Genomic DNA, 14,328 nt, shown 5'->3' on the forward strand with positions numbered 1-14,328 from the left:
CAAATTTTTTTTTTATTTTTTTATTTTTTTAAAAACTGATTTTCAAAAAAAAAAAAATTTTTTTGGGGGGGGGGTGGGGGGTGGGTGGGTGGGGGGTCAGTGGTCAGAAAATCAGTTTTTGAGAAAATAAAAAAATTAAAAAAAAAAATTTTGGGGGGGGGGGGGTGGGGGTGGGGGTAGGGGTGGGTCAGTGGTCAGAAAATCAGTTTTTAAAAAAATAAAAAAAAAAAATTTTTTTTTGGGGGGGGTGGGTGGGGGGGGTGGGGGGGTAGGGGGTGGGTGGGGGTGGGGTTCTGGGGTGGGGTGGGGTTCTGGGGTGTGGGGGGTGGGGTTGGGGTGGGGTGAAATCTTATGCATATTTATATGAAACTTTATGCATTTTTATATGAAAGTTCATGCATTCTCGTATGAAACTTTATGCGTCTAAAATATACCTATTTTGAGAAAATATAATTTTTTTTTTTTTTTTTGAATTTCGAAAATTACATTCCAATTTTACCCCTCTCCAGATTTTGCCTTGAAATGCCTTGCCACGTGTCACCATCTTGATGCGCCACATGTCATAAATGTGTGGTCTAGATTTGGATCTACGGATCTATTATAAGCATAGGGATCCATCGGAACCCAACCCTATATATATATATATATATATATATATATATATATATATATATGAACACACATATATATATATATATATGAACACATATATATATATATATATATAGTGTAAAAAAAATTATTGCATGCACTCAAAACCATGAATTTCGGTCAACATCACAAATTATTGTAAAAAAATGCATTGAAACTCAAAAATGTGTAAGATTGTGTAAGAAGACCGAAATGATTACATTTGATGTTGACCCACTTAAGGGTTATTTTGTAACACCCCAATTTTCATAAACTTTTCAATATAAAATCTTTGAAAACTAATACTATAAAAATAAAATTTCTTGAATTATAAAAGTTTAAACCAATTTAAAATCAACTTGTCAAAACTAAAGTAGTAACATGAAATAAAATGATAAACTAAAAAGTAACATGTTTCAACTTAAATTTCTATGGAAATACTAAATCTCTAGTCATTCTCGACTTCCATGGCCACCTCGACTCTAAAACTGCAAAACTGAAAAGATAAGGGGGTGAGCATATTGAAAATATACTCAGTGAGGAACATAACAAAATATTCATATATGTCACATATATAATTAAATCACATTATCATACTTGCAAACATACGCCAAGAGACTAGAGCCCCTTGACAAACATAATCATATTTTGAGTCGATGGCTTAAGTCCCATGACCAAACACATACATAAATCAATGGCTTAGGTCCCATGATCGATCAATGGCTTAGGTCCCATGATCACACATAACATAGATCAATGGCTTAGGTCCCATGATCGCACATAACATAGATCAATGGCTTAGGTCCCATGATCGCACATAACATAGATCAATGGCTTAGGTCCCATGATCGCACATAATAACATAGATCATGGCTTAGGTCCCATGATCGCACATAACATAGATCAATGGCTTAGGTCTCATGATCGCACATAATAACATAGATCATGGCTTAGGTCCCATGATCACACATAACATAGATCAATGGCTTAGGTCCCATGATCGCACATAATAACATAGATCATGGCTTAGGTCCCATGATCGCACATAACATAGATCAATGGCTTAAATCACATGATCACACATAACAACATAGTCAAGGATGCACGTAAACAAGTAATCAACGCGATAATAAAACATATATAACCATATGAATAAGTGTAAAATCCCTTCATAAACTTTTCAATATAAAATCTTTGAAAACTAATATATAAAAATAAAATTTCTTGAATTATAAAAGTTTAAACCAATTTAAAATCAACTTGTCAAAACTAAAGTAGTAACATGAAATAAAATGATAAACTAAAAAGTAACATGTTTCAACTTAAATTTCTATGGAAATACTAAATCTCTAGTCATTCTCGACTTCCATGGCCACCTCGACTCTAAAACTGCAAAACTTAGTCTCGAAGCTAATAATCAAATCCGGAATGAAGGTCTTAATAGCGCCGCACCAGAAGAATTCGTCAAATCGCAGCTGAACAGACCAGTCAGCTTCAAACCTTCGTTTGAAGCCCCAAACGTCCTCAAATCATATTTTGCCCAGAAATACGACTTCTTCGTCTTCGAGAGAGCTTTCCGTGGCCGCCTGTTTCGCTTGAATCGGAGTTCTGTGGAGGAAGTTATGGCCGTTCTCCCGAAACTGCCAGAACTTGATTTCCTGCGAAAATCTGACTCCAGCTCAGATCTTCTGCCTACACGTTTCTGGCCCTCTCTGCTCTCTCTAAAACCCTAATTAATTAGTGTGTCCGTCTCCTCTAGGGTTTGAAAATAGATCCCATATTTATACTAGTTTTTAAAGAGTTCTAGTTCTAATAGGAAACAAAAATAATAATAATAATAATAATAATAATAATAATAATAATAATAATAATAATAATAATAATAATAATAATAATAATAATAATAATAATAATAATAGTCTAGATAAAATTAATGGTGCATATCTATATGTATCATGTAATTATTTAAAAAAAATAAGCTATACAAGAAAATACTATTAATTAAACTTATAAAATAAATCTAAATTATCGGGGTGTTACAACCTACCCCACTTAAAATAATTTCGTCCTCGAAATTCTAGTCACGATTCTTGAGCCATATAATCTAGTTCTATGGTGAGGTAACTTCATCCTTCGCACGTGTTCCACGAACCCGTAGTCGCTACTCCATGTATAGCAGTCGTACACCGATTGCAGCCTCCTAATCCTTTCGTATCTCTCGCATTGTACACGCAAGAATTCACAACGTTCACTTAATCTTTCATATATTCTTCGCGCAATTTCTCAATTCGTGCTTGTAGGGTACTTGAGCTCTAGTGGGAGTTTGACGTGTCCGTACCATCTAACAATTTCACAATTTCAACTATTTCTAACGAAGCTAAACATAATAGTACTAGAACATAAAGGCATCATAAAAAAAAAAGTCATGTAAAACATCCTAACGGTCGTATACTTAAGCAATTAAAACACATACCTTGGAGTCGATGCAGCCCATGAGTTTCGAATGACTAGGCTTATCTAACCTTTTAAGCTTACTTAAACCTTTTTGAAAGCAAAACATTTTTTTTTTTGGGCACGAGTCTACAGGAACGTAGACCCGCTCTGATACCACTATGTAACACCCCAATTTTCATAAACTTTTCAATATAAAATCTTTGAAAACTAATATATAAAAATAAAATTTCTTGAATTATAAAAGTTTAAACCAATTTAAAATCAACTTGTCAAAACTAAAGTAGTAACATGAAATAAAATGATAAACTAAAAAGTAACATGTTTCAACTTAAATTTCTATGGAAATACTAAATCTCTAGTCATTCTCGACTTTCATGGCCACCTCGACTCTAAAACTGCAAAACTTAGTCTCGAAGCTAATAATCAAATCCGGAATGAAGGTCTTAATAGCGCCGCACCAGAAGAATTCGTCAAATCGCAGCTGAACAGACCAGTCAGCTTCAAACCTTCGTTTGAAGCCCCAAACGTCCTCAAATCATATTTTGCCCAGAAATACGACTTCTTCGTCTTCGAGAGAGCTTTCCGTGGCCGCCTGTTTCGCTTGAATCGGAGTTCTGTGGAGGAAGTTATGGCCGTTCTCCCGAAACTGCCAGAACTTGATTTCCTGCGAAAATCTGACTCCAGCTCAGATCTTCTGCCTACACGTTTCTGGCCCTCTCTGCTCTCTCTAAAACCCTAATTAATTAGTGTGTCCGTCTCCTCTAGGGTTTGAAAATAGATCCCATATTTATACTAGTTTTTAAAGAGTTCTAGTTCTAATAGGAAACAAAAATAATACTAATAATAATAATAATAATAATAATAATAATAATAATAGTCTAGATAAAATTAATGGTGCATATCTATATGTATCATGTAATTATTTAAAAAAAATAAGCTATACAAGAAAATACTATTAATTAAACTTATAAAATAAATCTAAATTATCGGGGTGTTACATATTTAGTCTTTTAGGGCATGGATAGCTTTGCATGATAAGGGTGGACATTTTTCAAAATAGGAATAACGGATGGGGCACTTTTGCCTATTAACACTTTTTGGGGCCCCCAAAAATCATGGGCCCTGGGCGGTCGCCTATGCTCGCCCATGCCCAGGGCCAGCCCTGGGGGTAGCATGATAGCGGAGTGAAAATTTTCGGGTAGCAAGAATTTTGGGGTAGCAAGCTAAAATTGTGGGACTCGTTTACAAGAAAACAGACCTATTGCGACATACACACATGCGACACTATATGCATGTGTCGTAAAATTGCCACACTTATGGTGTTAGTGTCATATATTTACGTCAATTGTGCGTCATGTAAATATTATGTCGTACTTTAGTGACACATTTGCGACACTCATTTTAATGTCTCAGAATTGCGACAATTTATTTGTGACACTTTAATAAAATATCGTAATTATATGTAATACCAGTGCTTTTGATGACGTGTTTAATTGCTTGAGTTTGAGTAATTAGGGTTTAGATCCCTTGTTTGATTTACTTTGTAAACAGATGAGGAGTTATATGAAGTTTTCTTATTATTTTTAAGATGTTGAGATGTTCTTTCGATGATGTAAGAATGATGTGAGATTTTATATTCGTATTTGAGTTTGAGTATTTGAATAATTCGAGATAATTATTTGAATGAGAACGGTGAACTCGGAAGTGAGATCTGAGTCCGTTAAGACGTTTTTGAAAAGTTTGACTTTTTGACGATGAATAGTAAAATACTGCTATTTCGTCTTTTTGTCGACTTTCAAAATCTTACGTGCACGTCGTCGAGAAATATTCTTAGTTTTTCGATACGAGTCCAATAATGAAAGTTTTTATTTTTGGACGACGAGTGAATAGTGAACTAGATTTTCTCGATAAACGAACCGAGCTCGTTTATCAGAATTTCGAGAACGAGCTTGTGTTTTCTATATTTATATAGAATTACGAGTGCAATGAAAGTGAGTAGAGGTTGAGAGGGCGAGTAACGAAGAGTATGGGTAGTTAGTCGTTAAAACGAGACGAAACGAGATATTTAACGACTAACGGGTTAATATCCTAAATATCTAACCTACCCTACCCCTAACCACCCCCCCAACTGCCCACTATCCCTCTATCTCACCTAACTCACGCTGCACACACAACACACACACTAAAACACATTAGAAACACACACACACTTCACGTTAACACCATTTCTTTGGTGTTCAAGCTTTTGACTTCCGATTTGAGCACCGAGACGAGCGCCGATCATCTTTCCGATCACGTATCTAAGTAGGTAAGATCTCTACCTACGTTTTGATGGTTTTCTTTTCGATTTTCGTCGACGTCGAAAAACGTCGATTCTCGACTTTATTTTGAAACGACGTCGGATCGTCGTGAAATTTTAGTATGTTGTTCTTGGGTAGATGTTGAGCATGTTTAATGAAGGGAGTAAGAACGGAACGGACCGTAGCTATGAAACCCATGAGGGCAGCCCCGTTTTTCACATATTAGCTTGTCTTTCGATTTTTGTTTGATCGTTTTGACTTGATATTTGTGCTTAGGGGTATGCTAGAATCGATATATATTAAATTCGTATTTTTCCAAGCACGAAAATTGTATAAATTTTTAGAGTATGATTATTTAAATTCGTGAAGTTTGAGACGTTGCATAATGAATATTATTGTGTATATGTGTTCTACGATATCACATGAGCATGCTAATTGATTTACAATTTATGGATGATAATTGTTGAACGAAATTAAAACTGGAATTCTGTCAAAATTTTACAGCAGTTTCAAGCTTATGTTTCGATGAGTTTTCATTGCTTGATGGCTCTGAAATTTTAGTATGTTTATCTATGATATGTGTATTTCGTTGCTGCAAAATTTCATATCTTTTGGATGATGTTTGCTATTTTAAAGATATTTTGAAAAATCCTTGACAGAATCTGTCAACTATTGGTAGACTTCACAAAAACGTTTATATCTATTAATCCATGAAGGATTTTGCATCACCGTTTTTTTTTAAACGAAACTAGACTTCAATACTTTTCTAAAAACATAAGATTTCGATTTTTATGACCTCTGAAACAGAGCAGTTTATTATTTCAAAAATGCCCTGTTCTGCTGTCATATTTGTCCAACAGTAAAAGTGTATGAGTTTCATTGTTTATTTGGCAGATCATATGAACGTTTTCTCTTGTGAAATTTTAACCAAATCTTCAAGGATACCTTTAGTTTTGGATGATTAAATTTGATGGAATTTTATTAAGGTTTGCCTTGGTTTCTAATGGCCTAAACAAAATTGGCAGAAACTGTCAATCTTTGACAGCCTGCACTAAAAGAGCAATATCTCCAAAAACCTTTAACCTTTTTGGTTAACTACTATTTTTAGAGTGAACTACACTTCATGAAGTTTTGAGATCAATTGGTATGAGAGTTTATGATGATTGAGTTGGTTGTTATGAATTTTTAAAGATGACACAAAAACAGCAAAACTTTCTAGAAAACAACTTGATTATATTTGTTTTGATGGATGATACGATATGACTAAATGGTGTGAGTTGTGAGAGTTATGATTAACGCACATAAATGTTGGTATCTGACACTCGAACAATTGGTGTCGAGTATAAATGATAGTTTACTGATAAAGAGTTTTGATGATTTTGAATTGTTTGGTTTGCGTTGAAAAGAAGTCAAGATGCTAAGTTTTGAGTCGAGAGACGAGTTCACGTAGTGAGATTCACGCGTTGAAATCTCGTGGCTGACATTATATATGAATAGGTCATGCCGAAATTTTTAGTGAAATTAGAATTTGAGCATAGTCAATTCTTGTTGACCCGTGACTCAAATACATGCCTAATGGAAAGTTTAACTTTCTAATCGGTTAATTAGACGAGATGAGAGCGAATAGATCTGCTAAGAAAGTGGACTTTTCGATGTGTTAAATATTTCTTTTAATTGAAGCGCTGCTAATTATAACATAAGGATGTTATAATTAATGAGTAATGACGAGAGATAATAATTGTTATATTGATTAACAATCAAGAGAGATGAACATTAGAGATACTAATGTTTCATAAAAGAGATTAGATTATTAATCGAGGTTTCTTTTATAACTTCTCACCAATTCTTCATAACGATGAAGGTCCTTTTGGGAAGTAACGACTTGAGGGAGAGAGTGACGTTACTCATTGATACAGAGACACAACGAGGTGGGCATTACTTTTACTATACGTATATAGAGATCCCCTGCTTGTCGTAGGCCTCTTATACGAATGAATGCATGAGATGATTTAACTGTTAATTTCAGTTTTATATATCTATCAAACGAGTTTAATGCTACCTTTGAGCAAGTTATTTCATGACAAAATCTTTGAGTTAAAGTTATTTCAAGTATTGTCTTGCCATAAAATGTTTAAATTTTAGTATGATATCTATCTGCTTTGGCTTTGCCAATGATGCAATCGAATTCGGGTCCTGAGCAGTTGATAGCTATCCTGCCAGGACTAGTGTACACCAGTGACCGTGAGTCATCTAGCGGGTTGGCCGGTCAAGTGACCGTGAGAGGTGGCCACCTCTCCGGCACACAGTTTCAGATATGATAGATTACAAAAGAACTTAGTCTGATCAGACGAACTTTAAGAATCACAAATGAACTTAGTAAGCTTGGGCCTTTTTAGCGAAAAACTCCCTTGCTGTACTGATTATGATGGCATGACAATTTATAGTTTTGAAGCATGTATTTTTATACCTAGGCATACGTGCCCACTGAGTGCTTTTGTACTCAGCCCTGCATATGTTTTCTAAATGTGCAGGTTGAGCTGATGTGATGATGGTGCTGCAATGAGCGGAGTCTCCAGGGTTGTTAATAAATAGTTAACCTGTCTAGAATATGTCTTCATACATATGTCTAGCTACTTTCCGCTGCAAGATGTTGTTGATGTTATAGTATGTTATGTCATACTTTGAGTCTTAAGAGAATGGTTGCATATGATGTATAACTTGATTAATGATATTAATTAACTTTTATGCAGTCTTTCATAGACTGTTTTCAATTGAGTATTAATGAATAAAAATGACGAGTTTTATTAAGATGAGTAAGTTTTACGGCTATAAATGACGCCCCTTTTCTTCCCCTTCTTCTTTAACCCCATCCCTAGTCGTGGATCACTCGGCCTAACTATCCCTAGTTAGGGCGGGCTGTGACAGAGTGGTATCAGAGCGAAGGAAAGCTCTGAATTAGAAGTCTTGAGTTTAGTCTAGAATGAGTCACTAGACTAATAGTTATTAACAACCGTGAGCTCAGCGCACCATCACACCAGGCTCAACGAGGTATGTAAAATTTCAAAGTTTATTTGACGTTAAATTTTGAAGAGCATGATGTTGAGGTTATATGATGAGTTATGATGTTACACTTTGAAGGTGCATAGTTTGAGTTTTAGGATGACAACATGATTAATAATGAGTTATTATGTTGTAAGAGCATATGTTGATGTTACATGATGAATCATGAGAGCGTTTATATCATATGATGTTATATGATTGAGGATGCATAATTATGAGTTATGATGTGATGTATTTGAGATGTTTTGTGATGAGAATTGTTTGAGCAGTTGTGATAAGTCACGATGATTTAGATGAAGGAATCTAATGTCATTGTTAAGAGAGATTTTTTTTACTAAGTAGAAGGATGAAATGAGAACTTAGAGCTAAAAGCTTGAGAGAATTAGCAATTGCTTTAAGTACTTGTTGGTTTGAGTTATGAGTTTGAGTTATGAGCTTGAGTATAATAGCATGATTAATGATGAGTTATTAGCATGCTGCAATGAGATATTGTACGATATGTTGAGTTATTTTGTGATGCGAGTTTTGCTCACGCAACCTTAATGGTACTTGAGGAGGTATCATGAGCCATAGTCTTTGGAGATGGCTTTGAGAGAGAATTGTTGAGTTGTCTTACTGATATGATTTAGATTAAGGGATCTAATATCATTGTTTAGAGAGATTCCCTACTAAGTAAAGACGGGACGAGATGAGAATTTAGATGTTTTGAGCTTGAGTTTTAAGATAACAGTACTACTTAATAGGAGTTTTGCTAAGTTATGTTTTGTTTATTTCTGTTGCTGGAGCCAAGTAGAGTTAGTTCCTAGAGTCACCTTTAAGTTCTCCTTATAGGTTGGCCAGGACTGTTGGCACTGCACAAAAGTGGACTGTTGTGAGATCGAACTCAGGAAAGATCGGATACGAGGACGAGGCGTACAGTATGTGGTACAGAGATACCCTAGCAGATTTTCAAACACATGTTCATAGACTATGAAAGGATGAAAGCCTTATGGTTGTTACTAGACTGGATGGCATCGTGCACCTAGTCCCCGTGCTACCAATCGAGTGGTAGGATTGAGCAAGAAAGAAAGCCACTCAATATGATGGGACATGTCGTCTTGAGCATTGGACCCACAAGAGATGGGATTTGTTACAGATACCCAGATTTTCTATGCGGATCTACTGACCAGATGCTTGTTTTCTACCAGGGACTCTAGAAGAGTGTAGTAGATATCGAGTTGATCCTTGAGTATCAGTTACCAAAGATGATAAAATGATAAACGATAATGAGGATGAGAAGTAGCCGAGGAGGGCTAGAGTTGATGAGGATGAGAAGAGAAGTCGATGTAGGCTAGAGCTAAGGATGATCTTGAGAGTATGCGCGGTACACCCTCGTTTTTGATTAGTTGCAATTACATTGCGATGTATATAACTTACTTAGGAGATACTGGTACTTGAGATTTTGACATGATGATAGATAAGCATGCGAATTTAGTACCCTACTGATGTTAAATAGATGGATGTTCCTAGTGTGCTAAAGTAGCAACTAGATGAGTTAACTGGTAGCAATTACCGTAGGAGGTCCAGACCGAGACATAGTACTATTAATGGTGTCGATTTAGAAGGGACATTACGATAGATACTATGGTTTTTGTAGGGTTTAAATAACCCCTTTATGTAAGCCCTCTAAAAAGAGGCATTCTACTGATGGATATATTAGGTTGACCAGAGTGGTCTTTTTGTTAGCATTTCGTGAGTGCTTATTGCCTTACAGATGAATGTTAAGGTGACCGTGAGGGTTTCCTTAAAGTTGAGTTAGTAAATTGAACTTGAGTTTTGAGGATGCTTAGAGCGTTGGTTGAGTTGAGTTTTCCTTTTGTGATTTCAAAAATGCCTCAAAGATGTCATCAAGAGTGTGATGTGAAGGATAGGCGGGATAATACTCCGCCACCACCACCGCAACATGAGAGGAGAGTCGAAAAATATTGAACTTTCGAAACAAGAGTCTAGAACATAGGACCCTGAGTTTAAGCTTTTAGCTTGCTGGTGTGAACTTAAGTTTTGTTATGTATAGTATGTTGAGGGTTTAGAAGACACAGAATTTCCAAGTTCGGGATAGTATATCCCATGTGACTGGGGAGTGATTATGTTGGACCTGGCCAGTCCGCATGATCCAAATCTCAGTAGACGTGTTTTGGGTTTATAAACCCATGTGTTTCAACTTTCGGTTGAAAAGCCAGATGGGTTCTTACTCTAGGTCATTTTTGTTCGACCTGGTAGTTACTTCATTCTACCCTCTGGTCATCCATTTGAGTCTCTTGAATAATTTGTTTTGATGTCATTCTAGGGTTGAACCCTTACAACTTTTGAGTTATCCTAGTAGATTCTTTTGATGTATAAGACTAGTGAGAGGCACGTCAGAAGACTTTAACACCCGAGCAACTGGTAAACTACACCTGAGAACAATTCAAGGCTACTCTTGAGAAATATGTACCAAGGAGTACAGTAAGCAGCAAGAGGCTGACTATCGAAGTTTGATGCAAGGAAAGAAATCGGTTGTAGAGTATAACCGAGAATTCTGTGAGCTATCACGATTTGCTCATCAGAAGATGGATACTGATGAAGAGATGTCTGAGTTTTAAGTGCCGGTTTAAGGCAGGACTTTAAGGTAGTATGGGCAAGTTATTGGATGCACCAGTTAGAATCCTGTTTAATACAGGAGCCTCGCATTCTTTAATTGGTTGAAGCATGTTACCTTCAAACTCGAACCAAAAACAAGCTAGTCCCGAGTTGAGAGTAATCACTCCTGTAGGAAGAGCTACTACAGTTTCTCACATGATTTCTAACTTAGAGCTTGAGTTAGGATCACTAAAGATGAAAGCAAGAACCTTGCACTTAATGCCTATGTGGAACGTAGACATTATTCTAAGGATGGAATGGTTAGCAGAGAACTTTGGCCCGATTGATTGTAAGAAGAGACAGATAACTTTCCAACCACCTGGGAAGGAACAGACATGTTTTCACGACATTGATAGAAAGAAGAGAATTTCAATCATTTCGGCACTTCAGGCATCGAAATTGGTAAAGAAGAAAGGAGCACAAGCTTACCTAGTTTACTTGAATGATGAAGGAGAATCAAGTAAAAAACTTTAAGGATGTAGCAGTGGTAAGGGAATATAGAGATGTATTTCCCGAGGTCTTACCAGGATTGCCACCAACAAGATAGTTGGAGTTCACTATCGACCTAGAACCTGGATCAGCACTAGTGTCGAAGGCTCCCTATAGAATGGCGCCTAAGGAGCTACAAGAGCTGAAGATTCAGCTACAAGAATTGCTCGAGTTAGGTTTTATTAGACGTAGTGTATCCCCGTGGGGAGCACCAGTCTTTTTGTCAAAAGAAGGATGACACGTTGGGAATGTGCATAGATTATCGAGAGCTGAATAAATTGACACTCAAGAACAAATATCCTTTGCCGAGGATAGATGACTTGTTTGATCAATTACGAGGAGCGAGCTTTTTCTTGAAAGTTGACTTGAGATCAGATTACCACCAGTTGAAATTTTGACAAAATGATATACCTAAGACAGCTTTTCAAATGAGGTATGAGCACTATGAGTTCATAGTTATGCCATTCGGTTTGACGAAGGCACCAGTAGTTTTCATGGATCACATGAATCGAGTGTTCCATCAATAACTGGATAAATTTATCCTAGTTTTCATAGATGATATTCTCATCTATTCGAAGAATGAGCAGCAGCGCCAAAACATTTGAGAACGATGTTGGAAACGCTAAGAGTTGAGAAGTTTTTGCCAAATTCACCAAGTGCGAGTTTTGGTTGAACGAAGTAACTTTTCTAGGACATATTATTTCATCCGAATGAATTAAAGTTGACCCTGCCAAGGTACAAGCTGTACATGAGTGGAGATCACCAACTACGCCTAACGAGATTTGCAGCTTTTTAGGCTTAGCAGGATACTATCAGAGGTTTATTGAAGGATTTTCCACGATAACAAGACCGATGACACAATTACTTAGAAAAGAAGCTAAGTACAATTGGAAAAAGGAGTGTGAAGAGAGTTTTTAAGAGCTTAAAGGAAATTGACTACAGCACCAGTGCCGCTAGTCCCGGAAATGGATAAAGAGTATACCATCTACACAGATGCGTTAGAGAATGGGCTAGGATGTGTTTTGATGCAAGAAGGAAGAGTTACAGTCTATGCATAACGATAACTTAGACCCCACGAGATAAATTATCCAACGCATGATTTAGAGCTTGCAGCCGTTGTGCATGCCCTGAAAATTTGGAGACATCATCTCTACGGAGTTAGATGTGAGATTTTCACGAACCACAAAAGTTTGAAATACTTTTTCGAGCAGAAGGATATTAACATGAGGCAAATGAGATGGCTCGAATTAGTAAATGATGTTGACTGCAACATTAATTATCACCCTGGCAAGGCCAATGTAGTAGCCGATACATTGAGCCGGAAGGTCTCGTCAAAGTTAGGATGTCTTCTCACGAGAGAGAATGAGCTTATAAAGGACTTTGACAAGATGAGGATAGAAATGATAAAACCACCAGGGACGATAGCGAGTATTGTTGCGACGATGCCTAGTTTGAGGAAAATGATGATTGAAGCACAAGGAAAGATGAGACAATGAACAAGTTACGAGAAAGGATAACAGCAGGAGATCTCAAGAGTTACCAAAAAGCATCAGACAATGCTATCTTATTTGAGGGGAGAATATGCATTCCCCGCGATGATGAACTTAAGAATACGATCATGAGTGAGACTCATGATACGCCTTACACCGCCCACCCAGGAGGCACAAAGATTTATTAGGTTGTGAAAAAGAGATTTTTGTGGGACGGAATGAAACGAGACATAGCTTCGTTTGTAGAGCGATGCTTAGTTTGTCAGCAAGTGAAAGCATTACACCAACGACCCTATGGGAAGTTAAAACTGTTGGAGATTCCCGAGTGAAAATGAGATCACATAGCGATGGAATTTGTGATAGCTTTACTGAAAAGTCAAATAGGAAATACAGCAATTTGGGTGATTGTAGATCGACTAACAAAATCTGCACATTTCATACTGATCCTAATCGCGTATGGACCAGATAAGTTAGCACAATTGTACGTTCGTGAGATTATAAGATTGCTTTGAGTACCGATGTAAGATCACCTCAGAAAGAGATCAATAAAAAAAAATTTACATCACGTTTTTGGATGAGTTACAGAAAGAGTTGGGTACAAGGATGAATTTTAGCATAGCAGACGATAGAAGATATGATAAGAACTACTATCCTTGATAGAGGAGTACATCGGGAGAATGTATTGCCACTAATTGAGTTTGCCTATAAGATGTGAGACAAAGTTTCGAGGTAGGAGACAAAGTTTTCTTGAAGGTTTCACCCTCAAAGGGGATGAATAGGTTTGGAGTTAAAGGACAGCTTAGACCCAGAGTTATAAGTCCTTATGAGATTTTGCAAAAGATAGGTCCAATAGCATATAGGTTGGCTTTGCCACCTAGCTTTGGAAATGTGCATAACGTGTTTCACGTGTCACAACTGAGAGGATATAATTTTCGACCCAAACCATGTGGGTTACTAAGAAGAAATGATCTTAGAACCAGACTTGAGTTATGAAGAGAGACCTCAGATGATGCTAAATCATAAGAATCGACTATCGAGTAATAAGTCGATTGCATTGGATAAGGTCCAATGGAGATATGATACTTAGAAAGAAGTGGAAAGAGAGCTTGAGGATAAGATGTGAGAGAAGTACCCGAAACATTTACAAGAGGTACAAATTTCGGGACGAAATTTATTTTAAGGGGGAAGGTATGTAATACCCGTGCTTTTGATGACGTGTTTAATTGCTTGAGTTTGAGTAATTAGGG

The 14,328-nt window shown here is 36.7% G+C and overlaps 1 long non-coding RNA gene across 1 annotated transcript; it reads left to right on the top strand.

Moving 5' to 3' along the window:
• Positions 1-4,855: 4,855 nt before the first annotated feature.
• On the top strand, positions 4,856-8,663 carry LOC131012925 (uncharacterized). Its single transcript, XR_009097525.1, has 3 exons — positions 4,856-5,392; positions 7,246-7,312; positions 7,916-8,663. It is a non-coding gene; the product is annotated as an uncharacterized LOC131012925 (long non-coding RNA).
• The last annotated feature ends 5,665 nt before the right edge of the window (positions 8,664-14,328 follow it).

Source organism: Salvia miltiorrhiza, chromosome 2 (genome assembly GCF_028751815.1).
Source record: "Salvia miltiorrhiza cultivar Shanhuang (shh) chromosome 2, IMPLAD_Smil_shh, whole genome shotgun sequence".
NCBI classification, from domain to species: domain Eukaryota; kingdom Viridiplantae; phylum Streptophyta; class Magnoliopsida; order Lamiales; family Lamiaceae; genus Salvia; species Salvia miltiorrhiza.